Source organism: Mustela putorius, unplaced genomic scaffold (genome assembly GCF_011764305.1).
Source record: "Mustela putorius furo isolate JIRA1106 unplaced genomic scaffold, ASM1176430v1.1 tig00000698_pilon_pilon_pilon, whole genome shotgun sequence".
Lineage (NCBI taxonomy): Eukaryota > Metazoa > Chordata > Mammalia > Carnivora > Mustelidae > Mustela > Mustela putorius.
The window spans coordinates 13725791-13734821 of NW_025421449.1; the positions used below are offsets into that span (position 1 = coordinate 13725791).

Below are 9031 nucleotides of genomic sequence, written 5' to 3' on the forward strand. Positions count from 1 at the left end.
CATTTATAACTCACAGAGTTATAACTCCCTCAAATTTTGGTGATGCCTTTTCTTTTCATCTTCTCTGAGGGTGGCCTGAATTTCAGGCTCTTGTGTAAACCTGACAACCCCCTTGGACAGGTGAGTAGAAAATGGCTGGTCCCTGAGAGTCGAATGAAAATGAGTAGGTGGGCAGAGCTAAGTTTTGTATCTTGAGAGGACAAATAATGTTTTGATTCGGAGTAAGGTGAATGGGTCAAACATGCCCAAACCTGGTTCACAGAAGGAGACAAAGAAGGCACCATCTTGACCTTGTGACAGTGGGCACGTGTCTGAAGAGGATGTGACAGCAGCTGTTTTGGGGAACTATCATTGTGTAAAAAAAATCAGTTCTCAATGTTGTGGCTCAAAACAAGAATCGATTGCAGCGCCAGAGCTTGCAGCTTGAGTAGGGCTTAGTGGGAGAAGCCGGTGCTGCTGAATCACCATCAGCTGGAGTGGGTCGGCTGGGCTGTGGGCTGGGGCCGGGGTTCCTTCCCACACAGGCCTCTTTGTGCAGAACTCTTCCTGGCTCCCCGACTGCCTGTTCCTTCCCAGCATGCTGGCCGGGCCCCAGGGAACCAAGCCCAGATGCATCGCCTTCGACGAGCCTAGCCTCACGCAGAGTCACATTCTCTGTGTTCTGTTTGTGGAGTCCATCACAGAGACCTGTCCATGTTCAAGGAGAGCAGACATAGACCTCAATTCATGAGGGGAGAGGTGTCCACGTCACACTGTCAGGAGAGCGGGTGAGATAGAAGGCATGCTTGTGGCCATTTTGGGAAAATGGGGTCGACCACCGAGGCTGTCAGAGAGCATGCAAAACAGAGATGAGATTATAAAATGCATGCCCAGACTTCATTGGTGGGCTGTCTGATTGATTGAACTATCTCAAAGGGATAGGTTCTTACTAGGAGACGATTAGCTGGTTCTGGGAATGCTCATGGAAAGGTAGTGTGTTTTGTTCCAAGAGCATTGAAACTTCCGAGGATACAGGTAGCCCAGGATCAGCGTATTCCTGCCCAGGTGCAGCTGGGCACAGTTAGAGTCTCTGTCTTCACCCTGGTACGATCTGAGGCTTTTCGCAGTGAAAGGCTCCTGACTGGAGACATGACAGATGAAGGCCCCCGGAATCATCTGTGTAGAACATCGTGTGAGTGTGTGTGTGTGTGTGTGTGTTGCCTTCCAGAAAGTAAGTGGTACCACAGAGCACCTAATGCATCTGGGGGCTAAGAGGCACTGTGACCTCGAAGTCTTTGGGGCCCATTCACCAGTGTGGTAGATTTTGGCCTTGCCAAGTGACTAGAGCAGAGAGGCTCAGGCCCTGAAGCCTGTGTTTTAGCGAGAGCTTTCTAAGGGTTTACCCCTGTTTATTAGCCTGATGGGGTTTGTCCTGGGCAGAAGGAGGCCTCAGGTAACAGCTCTACCCCTTTTGTCTCATCAGTCCTCCTCCGTGTGGATTTAGTAAGCCAAAGCTCCACTAGCATGAGGATAGGGTGAGGTTTAAACCTTTTAAAGTCATTGACTGTGTGTTTCTGTAAACATAACTTCGTGTGTGTGTGTGTGTGTGTGTGTGTGTGTGTGTGTGTTTTAAATGTGGGAGAAGAATCATATGGAGAAGAATATTGGGTTAGAGAAGCACACTGCCTAGGGAATGATAAATGTTGAGCGAATCAGTGATTATATGGTCTATTTGTTAAAGGAACTGGTACCTCTCCTAAAAGGTCCCTGTCTCTCAGGGGGAAAAATCGGCTTTCAGGGGTGTTAAATGTGTCTGCACCTGTGAGGGCTTGCACCTGGTAGGGATAAATATGTGAGTATGCAGGGTCAATGTCACTTTAAATATGTGATTTTCTTTCCGAGCCTTCACTACCCAAGGGAGCAGGAATCAGTGGTTTTTCAAGGCTGCAATATTTCTATCCATGAGCCAACAAAATTTGAAAGTTTCAGGCATTACCTGAATATAAAAACAATCTTATAAATTGTAACTTCCTTAGGATTAGGTGTTAAATTAACCAACTTTACGTTGTCTTACATTTGTCAGTCAGACACTATGTATTTATGGTGAGTTTACTCTATTTTCAGTACTGGTTTAGAGGTTAGGCAGGTGGCAGAAGAATAATCAAATCTCTATCCTCTAAGAGCTGGTGACTAATTTGGTGAGAAAATAAACATGTAAACAAATGCAAACATGTGTGTGGGGTGTGTGTGTGTGTGTGTGTGTGTGTATCATGTTCTGAGGAATTTTAAGTGATATGAAGAAAAATAATAGAAATTGGAGAAAGGGGCCATTTTAACTCAGGTTGTCAAGGAGGGTCTCCCTGAAGGGTGACATTTGAGAAGAAAACAGCTATTTGGAGACCTAGCAGAAGAGCATTCCAAGAAGATCTTGATGGGAGGAAGTGGGCAGCTTGGAAGGATGGAAGGAAGGCTACTAGCTGGTGGACAGAGCAAGGGAGCAAGGGGAAGGGAAGGATTTTGGAGATAGAGGCAGGGATGTAATAACACAGGGCCTTTTGGCTATGGTGAAGAGTTTGGTTTTACTCTAATGTCAACGAGAAACTACTGGACAATTTTCAGCAAGGAGATGGTGCAATGTGGTTTGCAGTTTAGGATGATGACTCTGGCCATATGGGAGGCCTGGACTGGAGAATAGCACATGTGGAAGCTGGAATCTGCTGCTTTAGTCCAGATAGGAGGTGCTGGTGGCTTCTTCTAGGGTGTAGCCACAGATATGGTCAATAGTGATGTGATTCCTACTACCTTGTAGAAATTGAACCAGTTGGATTTATATGAAGTTTGGATGTGAGTTGTGGAAGAAAGGAACAAGGATAACTATCTGTTTTTTGGCCCAAGGACCGAGTGGAAGGTCCTATCATTTTCCAAAAGGGAAGGACTGGGAGGAGCAGCTATACGGGGTGGGTGTGGAAATTAATGTTTGTGGCCAGTCTGAGATCAAGGTAGTTAGTGAACTTTACTAAGTAAAAGTATCTGGTGGGGTATCTGGGTCAAGGTGGAAATGAAGGGTGGAATTTGGGGCCTAATAACCTGAAGAAGGCACTCACACCAATGAGACCTGATGAACTCACTTAGGCCAACAGGAGAGATACAGAGAGCAAGAAGGCCAAGAGCAAAACCTGGGGGTTCACTAACACTTAGAGATCTGTCAGTGGATGAGGAGGTTGCAAAGACACTGGGATGGAGCTGTTACTGAGGGTGGAAGGAATCCAGGGGTAGAGCCCTAGGAACCAGGAGAAGATCTGGTTCAAGAAAGACTTCAGGGGCGCCTGGGTGGCTCAGTGGGTGAAGCCGCTGCCTTCGGCTCGGGTCATGATCTCAGGGTCCTGGGATTGAGTCCCGCATCGGGCTCTCTGCTCAGCAGGGAGCCTGCTTCCCTCTCTCTCTCTCTCTCTCTCTCTCTCTCTCTGCCTGCCTCTCTGACTACTGTGATCTCTCTCTGTCAAATAAATAAATAAAATCTTTAAAAAAAAAAAAAGAAAGACTTCAAAATCAGGTGCTTGCAGCATTGTTGAGATGCCTTGTACAAGAAGAACTGAGCATAAAACATTGGGTTTAGCAGTATGAATGTCTTAGGTGCCTTGATAAAAAGCCATTTTGCCAAGTAGTGGGGAGAAAATCAGAGGCAGGATGTGGATACATTGAGTGTGGAATTTTTCTATGAGGCAAGCAGAGAAATGAATGAGCAGAAGCTAGAAGGGGATGCATGGTTAAGTGAAATTATATTATTCTTTTTATGATGGGCAATATCAATGTATGATTGGAAAAGTTGAAAATAAGAGGGAGATAGAGAGAGTGGTGTAGGAGATGGAGATGTGAACTTAATGATGCAAGGTGAAATTGCTTTTATTGATTGCACGTGTGTTTTCTGTCTCTGTTTTAAGGTGAGGTCATCAGGTGAGAATGGGAACAGGTAAGATATACTAGGGGATATAGCAGTCATGATTGTTAAAATTAGATATTGACTTGGGCTTTAAAGACAAACCAAAAGTGAGACCAGTGAACATTATTGTGGGTTGTTTTAAAGAATGATTTGACACAGTATTTGTCAAATTTCTTCTGAAAAGGGACAGGTAATAAAGCATTTTTGGTTCTGTGAACCATACAGTTTCTGTCACACTATTCAACCCTGCCATTGTGGCACGAAAGCAGAAATAGGCAATACATAAATTAATAAATGTGGCTATGTTCCAATAAAACTACAAAAACAGGGTTTGGTTCACCTTTGGTCCAAGTATTATAGTTTGCCAACTCTTGGTTTAGCTGCATCAGTGTGCATGTGAAGGCAGAAGATATATAGATAGTAAAAGAAAGATATTTTTTCCTCCACCTAATGAATACGATGGAGTTAGAGAGGGTGCCAGGAGATTAAGGGTGTTTACAAAAGATTAAGGTAAATCTGTTGTATTATGGGGGACAAAGTGAGGCAAGGGAAAGAATGAAGACATGATGGCCATGATGAACAATGTAAAGAGGGAAGGATCTAGACTACCAGATCCCATAAAGATCAGAGAGTTGGCAAGAATGGCAATACTGAAATTAGTGAGCTGGGAAGTGTGGAGGTAGAGAGGCTAGACAGAAAGGGGATCCATGAAAGTGAGATAGTCTGGAAATGGTAGCAGCAGCATGGAAGGAAAGATGAGTGGAGTGAAAGATGTCCAGAAACTGAGAGAATGGACTGTTGCTTGGACCAGTGTATTCCAAGAATAATTATGTAAATAGTCTTGAAAAGGATAAGTCTGGGGCCCAAAATCTTCAATCAATGAGAAGTGAGCCTGAGTCGGCAGATGGCCATAGTGATGAAGGGCACTGGGTGTAAAGTCTGATGATTTGAGATTCAGTAGAGCTGGAGGTTTGTTTTTTTTTAATTTTTAATTTTTTATAAACATATATTTTTATCCCCAGGGGTACAGGTCTGTGAATCACCAGGTTTACACACTTCACAGCACTCACCAAAGCACATACCCTCCCCAATGTCCATAATCCCATCCCCTTCTCCCAACCCCCCTCCCCCCAGCAACCCTCAGTTTGTTTTGTGAGATTAAGAGTCACTTATGGTTTGTCTCCCTCCCAATTCCATCTTGTTTCATTGATTCTTCTTCTACCCACTTAAGCCCCCATGTTGCATCACCACTTCCTCATATCAGCGAGATCATAGGATAGTTGTCTTTCACTGCTTGACTTATTTCGCTAAGCATGATACGCTCTAGTTCCATCCATGTTGTCGCAAATGGCAAGATTTCATTTCTTTTGATGGCTACCTAGTATTCCATTGTGTATATATACCACATCTTCTTGATCCATTCATCTGTTGATGGACATCTAGGTTCTTTCCATAGTTTGGCTATTGTGGACATTGCTGCTATAAACATTCAGGTGCACGTGCCCCTTCGGATCACTACGTTTGTATCTTTAGGGTAAATACCAGTATTGCAATTGCTGGGTCATAGGGCAGTTCTATTTTCAACATTTTGAGGAACCTCCATGCTGTTTTCCAGAGTGGCTGCACCAGCTTGCATTCCCACCCAACAGTGGAGGAGGGTTCCCCTTTCTCCGCATCCTCGCCAGCATCTGTCATTTCCTGACTTGTTGATTTTAGCCATTCTGACTGGTGTGTGAGGTGATATCTCATTGTGGTTTTGATTTGTATTTCCCTGATGCCGAGTGATATGGAGCACTTTTTCATGTGTCTGTTGGCCATCTGGATGTCTTCTTTGCAGAAATGTCTGTTCATGTCCTCTGCCCATTTCTTGATTGGATTATTTGTTCTTTGGGTGTTGAGTTTGCTAAGTTCTTTATAGATTTTGGACACTAGTCCTTTATCTGATATGTCATTTGCAAATATCTTCTCCCATTCTGTCAGTTGTCTTTTGATTTTGTTAACTGTTTCCTTTGCTGTGCAAAAAGCTTTTGATCTTGATGAAATCCCAATAGTTCATTTTTGCCCTTGCTTCCCTTGCTTTTGGCAGAGCTGGAGTTTTTGATGGAGGAATTTCAGCAAAGAGAATGAAGGATCCTGACCCTACCTCCAGGCACAGGGCTACAAGATCTGGGGGGTGGATGTAGCCACCCCTGGGAGATTCCGCAGGCTAGTTGGGTGTGCACAATGAACAAGCAAGAGATTCTGTTACATTAAGAAAGGGAAGGAAACCAAGAAAGTCAAAGATCAAAGACCTCAGGGAATTTCTTGATGATGGAGTATGAGTTTCAGTGGTCATAGAGGCTGGTCTCTCTAAATTGATGTAGTGGCTCTACAGAGTACATGGTGGTAAACCCCTGTCTTCATATACAGTGTGTGGGTGGATAGTTTGGCATCCAGGAGAAAAACAAGGCAATGAAAGCTCAGGGTAACTGTCCCTTCTCTGATGTGTAACGGTAAATATTTCCAATTCTTTTTGTTAAAGGAAATACGGTGACCAAATCACACCTCTCAGGAACTCAAATTGGGATGACCAGAATCCTCTTGAAATAGTTTATATAAAAATTTTTTTAAGAGTTTACATTTAATTGAAAAATTTTATGTCTTACTTAAAGTCAGGGTAATTTTCTCCTCAAAACATTTCTGGAAGGGGGAGGTGAAAGGTTTCCACCTGTATCAAAATTTTTCAGCGTTGGGGTGGGGTAAGTCAGACTTGATGATGGTAGGAACTTCGGGCCATGTGGAGAAAAGTTGGCTTGGTTGCTCATAAGTTTTTTTAAGGAGTTTTTTCTGAGGAAAATTATGGGTTTATGTAAGAGAATACATTTAGAAGTGTCCCTGTGCTTGGGAGAGGGGCATCTGTTAGGGACCTACTCCCTGAGGCTGGTTTCTTTTCATTGGCAGAAATAGTCCGTGGTATGTCCAGGGGAGTAAGGCACAGCAGGGAAGGGTGCTCCACGAAAGGTTGCTGCTGAGTGCATCCTGGGAAATGGGAGCTTGGTTTTGTGTCCCTATGAATGGCTATGTTTTAATGTGGCGTTTCCTTTGCTCACAAAAAGGAAAAGAAAAAAGTACAATGCCATATGATAAAATGTCTCGGGACACTTTGGGAATGGTAATTAGGCCATATTAATAAAATTTTAATTATATAATTACAATCTTCACTTGGGTGATTGGGTGAGAAAATTTTTTTTTTGAGAAAAATTTTTTATGAGCAATTATTGTGAAATTTTATTTACTCTTTGGCAGGCTGTGGGTAAAGGAAGGATGGAACATAAAACTATGGATGTAAACCCACAGGCTGTCCTAGAACCACTTGCTACTAGACTCTGATAGAATTTGCTAAGAAGTACTAAGCCATTTTAATTCTGTAATTTTTCCTTGGTTCATATATGTGTGTATTTTCTATATTTGGAAAAGACTCAGAGTTGCACCAAAGATGACTGGAAACCAATTTAAATAATTTGGAGGAATGCCTGAAGACAATGAAATGTGGAGATGCTTCTAGAACTGCAGAGGTAAGTAGGTTGCTCCAGCATCCTCCTGGAATGCCACATCAACCACACCATCTTATTGGAGGGAAACAATTTTCATTTACAATTGTAACTGATGTCTGTGATTAGTTTTCCACAAAGACTAGAGGTTGCTAATGATTCCAAGGAATTGTCAGCTTTGAGTAATCTGAATTAAATTTTTTTTTTTTTAGAAATCTCCAAGAAAACTTTAAGAGAATTTTATGGAAGATGTTTGAAGAATAGAGTTAGGCATGTAGGATTACGTAACAAAAGGACTGAAGCATTAATTCAGCAAATACTTAGCATTTATTATGAATTTCTTCTTGTTCTTGTCTGTTTGCCAAACCTCATTCTAGGAGTTGGAGTAAAGCAGTAATCCAAACAGAGAGCTATCCCTACGCTTTTGGAGCTTACAATGCAGTGGAGAAAGACTGTAAACAAAGGAGAGAAACACAGTGTGTAGGTAAATCCTACGGAGAAAAATAAAGCTGGAATGGTGAGGAACGAAGGCTTGGGGTGGGGAATCCATTTTAAATAGGATGGTCAGAGAAGGCTTTTCCAAGAAAGAGTATTTCAGCAAGAACTTCAGGATGTGAGGGGGCAAGCATTCTATAGGAATGGTCCAGACAGAGGGAATAGCAGTTACAAAGTCTGTGACCATGGAGCCTTTCTGAATATAAGCTCCTTCTGGCTAAAACATGCTGGTAGGCCAGCAAGACTGTGAGCAGGAAGATCTGTTCAGAAATTTTCCAAATGATAGTCACTTGGACTAGGGGTGTTCACAAATAAATGTGGGAGGACGTGTTGGGATTCTGGGTATATTTTTCAAGGAGTGCTAACCAGATTTGCTGATAGATGGGGTGTAGAAAGTGAGAGAAACAGAGGAGTTAAGGATAAGGCTAAGCCATGGGTCTGAACTCACAGGATGAATTGCCTGTGGTTATACTAGGAAGGGCTCCGGGAAGATCAGGACGGCAGTTTGGTCCTTGCTAGGTTGAGCTGCCTCTGAGGCATCCATGCAGCGAGGCCCAGGGGCAATGACAGGTGCGAGTCTGGAGGTCCTCCAGATGGAGGCTGGGGCTGTAGGTATGAGCGGAGTCTAAATCCGCTGTGCTGGAGGAGATCTCCCACAGAGGGGTGTAGACGAAAAAAAGTTCCAGTCAGAGGAAGGCTGTGAATTGACTACTGTACTTGGCAACCTGGAGGTCGCTGGGGACGTTGACAAAGCTGGTGGGGGTGGAGAGAGCTGATTGCGGGTGGATCCAAAAGAGAATCGGTGGAAAGAAATTAGAAAACGGCGAGTCCATATAATTACTTTTGCTAGTTATTGTAAAGGGTATGAGAGAGAAATAGGGCGGTAGTTGGAAGGGGACACAGAGTAAAGGAAGTTATTTAATGTTTTTTTAATGCGGGAGAAATAGCATCACATTTGTGAATAATTTAGTAGCAAAGAGAAGTGATGATGCCCGAAGAGAAGAATTGTCAGGCTCCTTTGTGAGAGGGGTGAGGGGGCAGGGATGGAGGGCGCAAGCCCAGAGGCTGCCTCTCGGCTAGGAGTCAG

The 9031-nt window shown here is 43.4% G+C and overlaps 1 long non-coding RNA gene across 2 annotated transcripts in view; it reads left to right on the forward strand.

Annotated features, from left to right (window-relative positions):
- Nucleotides 1-8238, forward strand: part of LOC106007169 — a 144423-nt gene extending 136185 nt beyond the window's left edge. For both annotated transcript variants that reach the window (XR_006607721.1, XR_001181742.2), the window contains 2 exons: nucleotides 7376-7473; nucleotides 7827-8238. This is a non-coding gene — a long non-coding RNA (uncharacterized LOC106007169). The remainder of the gene's footprint in view (nucleotides 1-7375; nucleotides 7474-7826) is intronic.
- The last annotated feature ends 793 nt before the right edge of the window (nucleotides 8239-9031 follow it).